This window comes from Chrysochloris asiatica, unplaced genomic scaffold, assembly GCF_000296735.1.
Source record: "Chrysochloris asiatica unplaced genomic scaffold, ChrAsi1.0 scaffold00236, whole genome shotgun sequence".
In the NCBI taxonomy this organism is placed as follows: domain Eukaryota; kingdom Metazoa; phylum Chordata; class Mammalia; order Afrosoricida; family Chrysochloridae; genus Chrysochloris; species Chrysochloris asiatica.
In genome coordinates this window covers 2,601,364-2,614,102 of record NW_006408754.1, presented here as the reverse complement: position 1 = coordinate 2,614,102, position 12,739 = coordinate 2,601,364, and the positions used below count along the sequence as shown (strand labels likewise).

At 38.3% G+C, this 12,739-nt stretch overlaps 1 pseudogene; it reads right to left on the bottom strand.

The window, feature by feature from the left end:
• The window catches only part of LOC102814283, a 19,896-nt pseudogene extending 8,512 nt beyond the window's left edge, over window positions 1-11,384 (bottom strand).
• Window positions 11,385-12,739: the final 1,355 nt, after the last annotated feature.

Below are 12,739 nucleotides of genomic sequence, written 5' to 3'. Positions count from 1 at the left end.
CTTTGCTCTAGTCACTTCATTATGATCGAGTGTGTTTTTGGGTGCCTTCCAACCTTAAGGACTCATTTATTTATTAGGTTTACATTATAGTTCTTTAATTTATCTTGAATTATTTAAAATACTACATACTGGTAGCTAAAGCAAAAGGAAGCCAGATATCAGATTTATTGAGGATTTTTTCCCACCTCTGTAGAAAGTTCTTAATATTTCTCTCCAGTAAAACAAAACAAAAGAAAAGGCAAAGGCTTAAATTTTATACAGAACAAAAAGGCTTCCAAAAACTAGTGGAAACCGAAATTAAAAGATGATGAAATTTTCCCAGGAACCATCTGAAACCCTTTTATATATTTTATTTCAAAATGTATCATGAATCAAAAAATAACTTTAAAATGGCATTCATGTTCCACACCAAAGAATGCTTTAGTTAGTCAATTGAAACAGAATATTTATTTTATTATTTTGAAATATATTTTGATTTTTTCTTGTCACTTGAGAGAAAGTTTACTGAGCAAATTGTTTGTCCCTTCTACAATTCAAACTCGTTTTGCTTCATGACGTTGATTGCAGATCCACAGTGTAACACTCTTCCCACTTCCTTCATATGTTTTCACTGTTTCCATTTATCCTTCTTTCCTATCCATTTCTGCCTTCTGAATTTTATCCTAGAGCAAATAACACTTTTCATGTGGTTGATTTTTCCAAAGAGTGCATACCTCCCTGGTTTTATTGCTTAACCTATAGGATTGTTGTTTGACTGAAAGTTGAACCATTGTCGTAAGTTCAGTTCTGATTCTGAAGTGTGTCTAAGGGCTTTAATCTTGGGGGTTTCACTAGTCTTTGTCAGACCAGTAAACCTAATCTTTTTTTTAGTTTTATTCCACATTTTTTCTCCCATTCTACAGAGTGCTCTATAGTGATCCCTGTCAGAGCATTCAGCAGTGATAGACAGGTAACATCTAGTTTTTCTGGTCTCAGGGTGGTAATGGTTGAGGTTTGCATGATACATTAGCCCTTTGGATTTTTTTCATGAGTGTTTGATTTTCTTAATTCTTCCTTACTCCATATGGGAAGAGAACACTATTTGCACTGTAGATGGCTGCTTGCAAGCTATCAAAACCCCATTCACTACTTACCAAAGTAGGAAATAGGACATTATCTTTGTGAACTCTATGATGACAATTGACCTTGATGTCCCTCGAAACTATGCTCCTAAACATCCAGGCTCAGTGACTCATTCTCTCCAGGTATTTGGTTATGACTAAGAAGATTATATTATATCTTTGCCCCCTGTTTGCTCTATTATAAACATGAATATACGAATAGTAACACATACAAATATGTTTGTGGCAATATTGTATGTCAAACCTATGTATAGCTGCAAGTATAGTCCCTTTTCTCTTACTCAGATCTGTTCACATTCCTTTCTGCCTACGTATCCATTTGTAAATCAATATTTATTATTTCTGATAATGTAGTGTTTATCTTTGTTGTGTATAACCTTTGCACTTGTCTCTGTGTCTTCCTTATATAGCGATATTGTACTGAACACCCTCTTAATGTATATTGCCCTTTTCTTTACCCAAATTGATATATATCACTAATTCTGGTTAGTGATTTTCGCTTCTGGCCCCTCTAATCCTTGGTAGCCATTAGGTTTTTTTAAAAAATTGCTTGAGGAGACTTTGCAATGTATAGGACCTTAGGTGGGATCCTGAGCCACATCCAGAACCTTCTGAACTGAGACATTCTCACTAGAAAGAACAATCAGACCAGCCTGGAAGAGCTAGAGCAACAAAAAAGGTCAGGAGGAAAAATCCAAAACCAAAACAGCAGTCTGATTGGCTACAAGAACAAGCAAGTTATTTTCTAGGGCACCATCAAGGCAAGCAATAAAGTTCCTTCAGCACAAACCCCCTTCCAAGACTGAAACTCAAAAGGAACACATGAGCAGGGCTGTAAGCTTTCTGGCAACCACATTGGTCTATTGGTGAGTGGAAGAGGGGGAAAGGCAATAATGAAGAAATGGGCTGAGTTCAACCATGGTCCACAGACTCCTGTTGACCTGGAGATGAGAGAGAAAAGAGGAAAGGCTGGTTGGTCCAAAGTGTGGTGAGATCTATGGACACTGGAGCCCATGGACAAGGACATAGCCACAGAGGGCTAGAACTGAGAGGTCATTGTCTTCAAAGCATTCTCACCATTTACAACACATGGTGGTTTAGTAGAAGCATTAATGACTTTAGTTGGTGCTTTTAAAACTGCTGCCTAGGAACCTGTAAACCTTTGGTTAAAGGAGGAAGTGTGGCTTGTTCCTCTTTATACAGTTAGTTTATTTATGTAGTTGTTAAGTCTTGTGGACAAGGTTTTGTTTTTGTTTGGGGAAGCATAACCTTGAAGCTTTGGTTATCACCCAAACAGCCTCCAGTATATACCAAAGCTTTGGCCTGGTTGAGCTCTTGAGTCATAGAAGTTGATTTTGCACTTGGTTTGAGGAAGCTGGGAATCTACCACATGACCTCATTACAGACTGTTTAACTTTCTGGGGCCAGCAGAAGCATGTGACTGGACAGGACGATCATGCCTACTGCCAGCAGGTGCTGATTGCATGTCATGGAAGACTGACATGGGTCATGGATCTGCTTCCTACGTGAAGATTCTGTATTTCTCCATGTACATAGAATGTACATAACGATTTTGATAATCTTTTTCTTCAACTTTGCATTTTTATTCAGATGTTGATCTTTTTTTCTTTGAGAAGTACAAGTGTCATTCATGTGCAAGGTCCTTGTCAATCATAATAACAGGTGTATATGTCCAAAAGAGCTCATGTATTTTACATGTTTCATCTTTGGAAAAAAATGTTCAGAGGTTGGAAAACAGGGGAATTGCCCAGTTTCCTAATTTTCTACCAGAGGAATGTGTGTAAGTATAAAAGTATTGTCTACTTACATAGCTATTCTATGTGTGTGTATATGTGTATATAAACATTTGTGTGAAAGAGCTGCATACCGATTTTCCTACGAGAATGTTATGTGATGTAAGTGTAATACTACATTATAGGCAAAGACCTCCCTGCATTTGAAGATCAGCTTTTCATTTATATGTATTTTTTGGGAAAAAAGTAATCAAATTTGTAAATGAAAAAAAAATAAATAAAAGAATAACACATTGTGAGACTAGGTGTCTTTCTGTTTTGCCAAGGGCCACTATGAGTCAGGACTGACTCATTGGTGTCTAGCAATATTAATGTGAACTCATATGCATTATAGTTCTTTGCTAAGGAATAATAGAATGAGGGTAAAGAAGGCAGGTTAAATGATAGAAAGTAAAATTGAGAAAGAATGGAAATACAGGGGTACTATACTTTTTCAGTCTGAAATTGATCAAATATGTAATCAAGACTTATTAATAATTACCAGTGATTGGAAAGGGAAAACACAGGGGTACTATACTTCTTCAGTATGTATTATTGATCAAATATGTAATCAGGATGTATTAATAATTACCAGCAATTGGAATGTGAAGGTTGGAAACAAAAAGGAAGGATCAGTCATTGGAAAATATGCCCTTGATGATAGAAAGATGCTGGAGATCACATGATAGGATTTTGCAAGACCAGTAATTGTTCATTGCAAATACCTTTTTAAAACAACATAAAAGATAACTATACACATGGACCTCACCAGGTGGTATACACAGAAATCAAATCTGTGGAAAGAGAGGGTAGAAAATCTCCATATCATATGTTAAAACAAGACCAGGGACAGACTGTGGAATAGACTGTCAATTGCTCATATACAAATTCAGGCTGAAGTTGAAAAAATGAAAATAAGTCCATGAGAGCCAAAATATGACCTTGGATATAGCTCACCAGAATATAGAGATCATCTGAAGAACAGATTTGATGTATTATACTCTAAAGACTGAAGACCAGAAGAGTTGTGGTATGGAATCAAGAACATCATACAGAAAGAAATCAAAAGATCATTAAGAAGACAAGAAAGAAGGAAAAGACCAAAATGGATGTCAGGAGAGACTCTGTAACCTGCTTTCCAGCATAGAGACGTTAAAGCACATGGAAGAAATGAGGAGGTATTAGAGCTGAACAGAAAATTTCAAAGGTCATCTTGAGACCACAAAGTCAAATATTAAAATTAAATGTGCAAAGACCTGGAATTGGAAAACCAAAGGGAAGAACACGCTCAGCATCTCTAATCTCTTCACCCCCTCACCAGCACTTGTTTTCTGTCTATTGAATTCTGTTATTATTGCAGGGATAAGACAATATCTCATCATTGTTTTGATTTATATCTCACTAATGAGTAAAGTCATCTTTTTTGTTGTTTTAAAAATATTTTCAACGAAGAAGTCATTGGTCTTATAAAATTCTATCATGTGATCTGCAGTATTGTTTCTATTACCAAGGCCATATTTTCCAAGGATTGATTTTCCTCTTTGTTTCCAACCTTTGCATTCCTATTGCCAGAAGTTATCAATATATCTTCATTGCATGTTTGATCAATTTCAGACTAAAGAAGTTAGCATAATTCTTCAGTTACATCATCACTGGCTTTAGTGGTTGGTGTGTAAATTTGAATAATAGTGGTATTAACTGATCTTCCTTGTAGGCATATGGCTATTATTCTATCACATATTATTATTCAACACTGTTCATAGACAATGTTGTACTTGAAGACAAATATTGATATGTTCTTTTTGATGATGAATGTGACATTTTTCCTCTTCAATTTTTCATTCCTTGCATAGTAAACCCTGTGACAGTCAGATTCAAAATGGCCAATACCAGTCAATTTCAGCTCACTAATGCCTAGGATATCGATGTATATGTGTTCCGTTTCATTTTTGACAACTTCCAATTTTTCTAGATTGGCTCTTAGGCTTCCTTCGTCTTTCTGCTATTATGAACAATTCTGTGCTAAATCATTGGTGAAAAACGTGGCATCGGGATTGGAGGAAGACTTATTAACAACCTGTGATATGCAGATGATACAACCTTGCTTGCTGAAAGTGAAGAGGACTTAAAATACTTACTGATGAAGATAAAAAACCACAGCCTTTGCTATGGGTTGCATTTCAATGTGAAGAAAGCAGAAATCCTCACCCCTGGACCAATAAACAACATCCATATAAGTGGAGAAAAGATTGATGTTGTCAAAGACTTCATTTTCCTCAGCTCTACCATCAACACTCATGGAAGCAGCAATCAAAAAATAAAACGACGTATTGAATTAGGGAAATCTGCTCCCCAAGACATTTTTAAAGCATTGAAGAGTAAAGATGTCAGTTTGAGGACTAAGGTGCACCTGATCCAGGCCATAGTATTTTCAATAACCTCATATGCATGCACAAGTTGGACAGTGAATAAGGAAGATCGTAGAAGAATTGGTGCTTTTGAATTATGGTGTTGGAGAAGAATATTGAAAGTACCATGGACTGTCAAAGAACAAATATATCTATTTTGGAAGAAGACAGCCAAAATGCTCTTTGGAAGCTAGGATGTCCAGATTTCGTTTTTCATACTTCAGATATATTATTAGGAGAGACCTGTACCTGGAGAAAGATATCATATTTGATAAAGTGAGGCTCAGAAAAAAAAAGGAAGACCCCCAACGAGATGAATTAGCACAGTGGTGGCAGCAATGGGCATAGCAACGATTTGAGGTTGGCATGGTACCAGGCAGTGTTTTGTTCTGTTGTGCACAGGGTTGCTATGAGTCAGTACTAACTCAATGGCATCTAATAACAACAATAACTCTTTTTTACCTTCTTCTACCCCAACCTTTCCTCCCCTCTGATGTCATACAATGTTACCACCTTCCTCCTCCTCCCTTTCCTCTATCTTCCCTTCCCAATCTAGTGCCAGACTGTTTCTGCCCCAGCAGAAGGTACAGTATAGAACATAACAAGGGATAAATAGCACTCGGCTTCTCAAAAAAGAGTCTGTTGGGTTTTCTAGTTCCTCCCTCACCTCCCGTGTCATGCAGGGCACACTGTCACCGGATACATTCGTGGTTATGCTTGTGGGGTCTGACCTGTCTGGGTGAAACCACCTATCTGTCATTGCCAGTGAAGTCCTGTGGGGGTGGGCCATGGCCTGCTTGTGGCCATATCATTTGAATATAGAAGGGGAAGATATCAGTTTGGTGAACAGAAAGGTGAGAAACACATGATAACCAACTAGGAAATCTCAACCATTGCATATTCATGATTTCCAAACTCAAGTCTCTTTGCCTGGAACATACTTGCTTCCCAAATTTTCAAATCAGTCTTTGCATTTCTCTGTGCTTGCGTCTTTGATGTTACTAGCCCCCAGCCTGGTCTTCTCCATCTATAGACGTCTCCCTTGTCCCATGCTCCAACTTATGATAGGATGTGGTAGCTCTAAAGAGAATTAGAAAACTGAAGTAAATATCCTACTCTTACTACCATCATCTCATTCTTCAACAAACTTTGAACCACTTTTTGCAGTCTCTGAGCCTGGCACTGAATGTCCAGAGAACTTGCATGTACATGCACTAACAGTGTTCACTATCTAGGACACTTTCTAGACATCTAGGCCCTAATGCATTAATGCTCATTGAGGACAACTTGGATGGTCTAGCCATCACTTCCTTCATGATAAAAAAAAAAAAAAAAGTCATTTTCCTGCCACTTTCCTCACCAAAAAGTCCTAGCAAGTAATTCTTCTTTAGACTCCAATATTAGACTTATGCTCCACTCTGATAATTACTTTCTAGTGTGATAAAATCTCTATGCCACAAGCTCAGGTAGACATTTTGTGATAATATGAGGAATGTTTGATGTACAAATGGACAAATCACAGATCGTTTTTAGCAGACCGCGTTTGTAAGTCTGACTTACTCTCAGATGTCTGTGTAATTCTCCTTCAATGTGATTCGAGTTATTTGCCCGAGATTTAGTTAGGGACCTGGAACTAGGCCCTCTGTTGATATTGAAAGAGAATCCTCTGAGTTTTATTAATCTGAACATCAGTGATATGAACAATTAAGAAAGAAAATGGCAATTTGTTTGTTTGTTTCGTTCTCTTTTTGTCCCCTTTGGAGGAAACAAATTGAAGAGAAAGTTGTTGTTGTTGTGAAGTGCCGTCAAGTCGGATCCGACCCATAGCGACCCTATACAGGGTTTCCAAAGAGCGACTGGTGAGCTGGAACCACCGACTTCGCAGTTCAAACGGCTTTGCTGTCTGGGCGCATTAACCTACAGCGCCACACCAGGACTCCACACCAGAAGAGAAAGTGGCAGGTGCTAAAAAGTCAGTGGAGATTCTTGCTGTAATTTTTTATGTCTCCAATGCCAGTACCTGTGTGTAGGGCATTTCTAGGGAATCGTAAGTCAGGAAGACATCAACAGACAAAGTTCACCACTTCCTCAAACCAGTGAGAAATTTTGTTTTCCTCTAGGGTCTAGTACAATGAACTATCACTGCCTCTGATTGGGGAACATGCCAAGACCATTCAGACTCCAACCTCTTGCAATTTACAATTTGTGCCCAGACTGACTGGGTTCCATGTCTCTGGCAAGGAAGATCAATTTCCAACTACTATAGAATCATATAGCCTAACTGCCAGTGTTAGATTACCCAAAATCAAGGTAAGCATGGACTTCTTTGTACTTAGCTTAGCAAACTGCTGTCAACTGTTCACATTTTGTCACTACATTGAAGATTCTACTAAGTATGGCTAGCATGTGTCTCTTTCTCAACCCCAGAGCATCTTCCTACAGAATCAAGGCTGTTTTCTTATTTGTAATAGCTGACAGAGAGTACCCAGTAAGCAAGATAAGCACAGGTTTGTTTGTGTTTACTTGTTAATCTGTGGCAAACTGTTCCACACAGATGTGGTGAAACCCATGTGAAACTGTTTGCTATGGATTAGCAAGTGACACACCATGACAGCAAAATTCTTACTCCTTACAACTTCTCTTTTCCAAAGGACATTACTTCATAAAATGAGAGGTCATTTCTTTCTTATTTTCCTAAAACACAAGCAAAAAATTGCATATCTGATAACAAATAGCTTAAATGTTCTATATTACTGTCCATATCACGTACCCCAACACAGCCATCTTTTATTCATATCATTTTATCCAAAACATATTCATTCTCAAGCTCTGAACTTTTGTCTTTGAGAGTGAAAAATGGTAGCAATATTCTCTGGGGGGAAAATTCCCTAAACACAGGTTGACAACTGCTTTAGTTTTACCCAAATGCCTACAATATAATAACAAAAGGAACTTAGGGAATTTTTCAGAAACACATGCTAATTTATTACTCATAATGACTAAGTTGGGGAGGTGGAACATGCAAGAAAGGAAACAGAGCAAGAAAATAAAGTTAAGCCCTAAATGGGGGGTGTGTATATTTGTATCTATGAGTGGGCTTCAAAAACTTTATGAAGAAATAACATGAAAAGATAATGAAATAGATGATAGGGAGGCAACAAGGTAGTATCTGAGGAAGAAACATGCCACAGACCCTTAACAACCAAGACATGGGAAACCAAATGAAACAGATGCAGATGATAGTCCTGGAACCCTGAGCTTCAGATGAAGAGATAGAGAAAAGAGGATTACTAGGAGAGGAAGATAAACAGATGGCAAAAAAAGGACACAGACTGGTGACCTGTCAGGTCCACCAGATGTGGAGAAACCATTTTAAACAATGGTGAGCAGCTCCGAGAGAATATAGCATATTTGTATTGCAGAGGCATATTGTTGACTAGCAGACATGAAGATGCAATTTTTGTCCTTCTTCCCCCCACTCTCTTGATGACCAGTTCCTACCCATATATATGGCTAGTGAAGCTTCTTCTCTTCCAGGATTGTAGTCACACAGTAGAAAGCAGCACAGTTGTGAGCCAAATCATAGTGAGTTGGGAGCTGGTCACACCAATATCCATTCCTGGATTAAGGTGAGCCCTGCTCCAAAATTGCAGAACTGGCCCAGGGCAGCCATTTTGAACACTTATGGGCAGCTTTGAAGGCAGAGGGCAGTTAATGCAGACACATAACATTTAATGGCAGAGAAAAAGGGGTGAACTTTAATCTTACACCTCACATTACCCTGGCGACCAGAGCTATGGCCAGTCCTACCTACAGTGAAATTCCTGCTCTCCTGATAGTCAGAACCACATGGTGATGAGCAACATAGTTGTGAGCTGCAACAAGGTGAGTTAGGAGTTAGCAGGATCAACCCCAGCACCTGGAATCAGGTGTGGCCTGCTCAGGAACAGAAAATACCCTGGTCTCACAGCTCCTTTGGGGTCTATACAAACTACTTCGAGATTGGATGCAGAATGCAGTTCCTATGCACAACATCTAGGCCTATAGGGACTCCATTTAGGCCTAGAAGTGTCACCGTCTCATCCCTTGGCCACCCACCACATGAACTCTCTGGCTGACATGTGACCCCAGAATTTTTGCCTCTCTGGGTCTGGCAATTACCCTAGTTTTTTCCATTCATAGTTTTGGCTAGTTTATTCTTTCTTCCCCTTACCATATTTACCTTCTCATGTTTTTTATCCTTTCGATGTCTGCTTTCATTACATTTTTTTTTTTTTTTTCCGGCTTCTCTTTTCCTCCCCACTGCTTCTTTTTTCCTCTTGATTTTTCTTTATTACCTTCTGGTCACTTTATTTTTCACTCATCCCAGTCCTTGATTGTGTTTAGTTCTTTTGTTTTCTTTTTTCCTCTTCTGTGTTAGTTTTTTTCTCTTTCTTTCTTCCTTATTCTTTTTTCTCCCTAGTTTCTCTTTTTATTTTTTGTATTCTTTTTCTAGCTGTTGCCTGTTATTTTTTCCTTTACTATTTCCGTTCCTCACTATTGTTTGCTTGTTTGTTTTTCCTTCTTTCTCTCTTTTGTGTGTGTTTTATCTTCTTGCCTTACCAAACAGGAGACAGAAATTATGCCTATTCAGCCCAATGACAACCATACAGCAAACTCACCCATCAAGCATGAGTTAATACCAGTTGCTATACACCAGATCTATGACAACTACCAACATAACTTAAATCCGTGCTAAATTGAGCTGCATGAACAGTGAACAGAGAACAGTGTACAGGCTCCCATCCCTAATAAAACCCACTATAGAGCTTCATATGTTGCTTTGGAGTCCTAGAATAACATAGTCTATTCTCTTTTTATAATAGAAGAGCAGTTATCAACCAGCTCTGGTAGCGTAGTGGTTACGAATCGGGCTGTGAACCTTAAGGTCAGCGGTTCGAAACTACCAGCCGCTCCGCGGGAGAAAGATGAGGCTTTCTACTCCCGTAAAGATTTACACCCTCAGGAACCCTGTACAGGGTCGCTATGGGTCGGAACCGACTCGACGGCACTTAACAACAAGAGACATTTTTAGTTTTCACAGCTGATGAGGAAAGTGTCATCTAGTGGATACAGGTCAGGGATGCTGAAAACATTCTACAATGCACAAGAATGTTCTACCTTCTTTCCCCATACCTCCCAGCCCCAAATTGTCCTGACTGAAATGTCAATATTAACCTGATGAAGGACGTCTGTGTTTTAATGCATTAGATATACAGTCCTATGTCTTACTCCAAGGTACACTGGTAAGATGTCTTGTTGTTAAGTGCTGTTGAGTTGGTTCTGACTCATAGTAATCCTGTAAAGGGTTTCTGAGGTTGTAAATCTTTCCTGGAGCAAAAAGTCTCATCTTTCTCTCAACAAAGCAGTTGATGGGCTCCAACCACTGAACTTGTGATTCACAGTTCATTGTTTATCCTACAGAGCAAATCTAAAAGTGCAATTTTTTTAGATACCTCTCTTCCTAGACTAACACACACACACACACACACGTTTATATACATATGTGTGTGTGTGTACACGTATATTATGAATCGGGCTGCTAACTTCAAGGTTGGCAGTTCAAAACTACCAGCTATTCTGTGGGAGAAAGATGAGGTTTTCTGCTCCTGTAAAGATATGCAGCCTTGGAAACCCTGTGCAGGGTTACTATGAGTCAGAACAGACTCCACGGTACTTAACTGCTTGTAATCTAAACTGAAGCATAGTGATAACAGAGAATCCCAAGCTTCTGATGTTAAGATATCTTCCTCACATACTAGCAAGTGAAATCACAATTCATACACATGCTCAAACTGACCAGTGAATAAGTATCCCAAAGATACATTCTGTGACAGAATTCCAGTTCTGCAAAACCATAAAACTGAGACTAAGAAAGAGATTTTCTGACAGTGTGTCATACATATTTCATATACTTATATGTCAGCTGCTTTTATTTACTTATCTTGACTCTGAATGTCATAAACTGGAGCTTCTGTATCCTTATGCCGCAGAAACACAATAGGGATCATTTGGGAAGACATTGATAATCTACCAAGTTATCACTAGGCCCTTTTAGCTGTCACATACACTGTTTTTGAGGTGGTATTGTTTTAATAATGAATATCCTCTTAGTTCTGTGAAAGGTTGTATTTTTTTCCTTTGGGAAACCTCATCAGAGGAAATGTCAAATCACATGGTATATAGGGAAAATAAGTTGGTACTGAGATTTGAATGTAAAACCTTATGATGTAGTCTGAAGTTTGAAGAGAAGACACTTGCTTATGAATATAACCTATTCTAAGGTTTTAAATAGACTGAAAAGGAAACAGTGTAACAATTCTATAGCTTCACACTGAAAGTGTTTTCCTGAAAAACGCAGAATGTATGGATGACCGGTGGTAGAATTTAAGGTATTCTAAGGAAGTCTCTTTCCTGCCCCAATTCTACCATTAGATTAATTAGGAGAGCAAAGGTGAGTTGAAATCTCTGTACTTTCTAATTAAATATACATACCCATAGGAGGTGTGCCACTTTGAGCCTTACCAAATAGTGTTTGTATAATTGGAAGAACAATAGAAATCAAGTTAGAAAAGTTATCAAGACAGACTCTCCTTAAATTACTATTTACTCAGGGGTCAGCGCTGAAGCTTAGCTATGGAAAGAAGAAGAAAGTTCAGAACTAGTTTTTCTATAGGAGTCAGAGTTTCTTGGGAGGGGATACCACAACTGAGGAATAAGTGCTTGACAGTATACAAATGTGGGATTGTGCTTATGAGTGTATCAGGAGGGAAGGGCTGACAGGGGAAGGATGAGGAGGCTAAAGACTGCCTGAGGTTGAGTGTACTAGTTTCCTACGATTTCGGGTTGATAATTTTCATCAAGAAAAGTCTTTATGGAAGGGACTTACTGCTTCACTAATTATGGAAAATTCTGAATGAAGTTTGTGAAGCTTTCTTTGGTATATGGTTGGCAAGTTTACACAAGCTGCAAGATTACAGAGGAGGGACATAAAGAAACAATTATCTGAGATTTTATCTTGTGTAAGCAACAAGGACTGAAGGTTTATGGTAAATAGAGCACACAGATGGTGTCAGCCTATCCTTGAATCCAGTGGCTCGTAGTTAAAAGTTGATTGTTATTGACTGTAAAATTTCACACTCCCAGAGAAAAATACACATTGCTAAACTACATGTTAATGCATTGCTTATTGAGTGTGCTCTCACTTAAATAGACTCATTACCTTTAACAATAGAGTTCTAATAGTTCTTATAACTGATATCTGAATTGTGTAAACATACACATGTATACATGAACACATACCTAAAACTTTATGAAACCATTAAAATAATTATTCCTGTAACAGAGGTTTTTTGAGTTATTTAGCCAATACATTCTG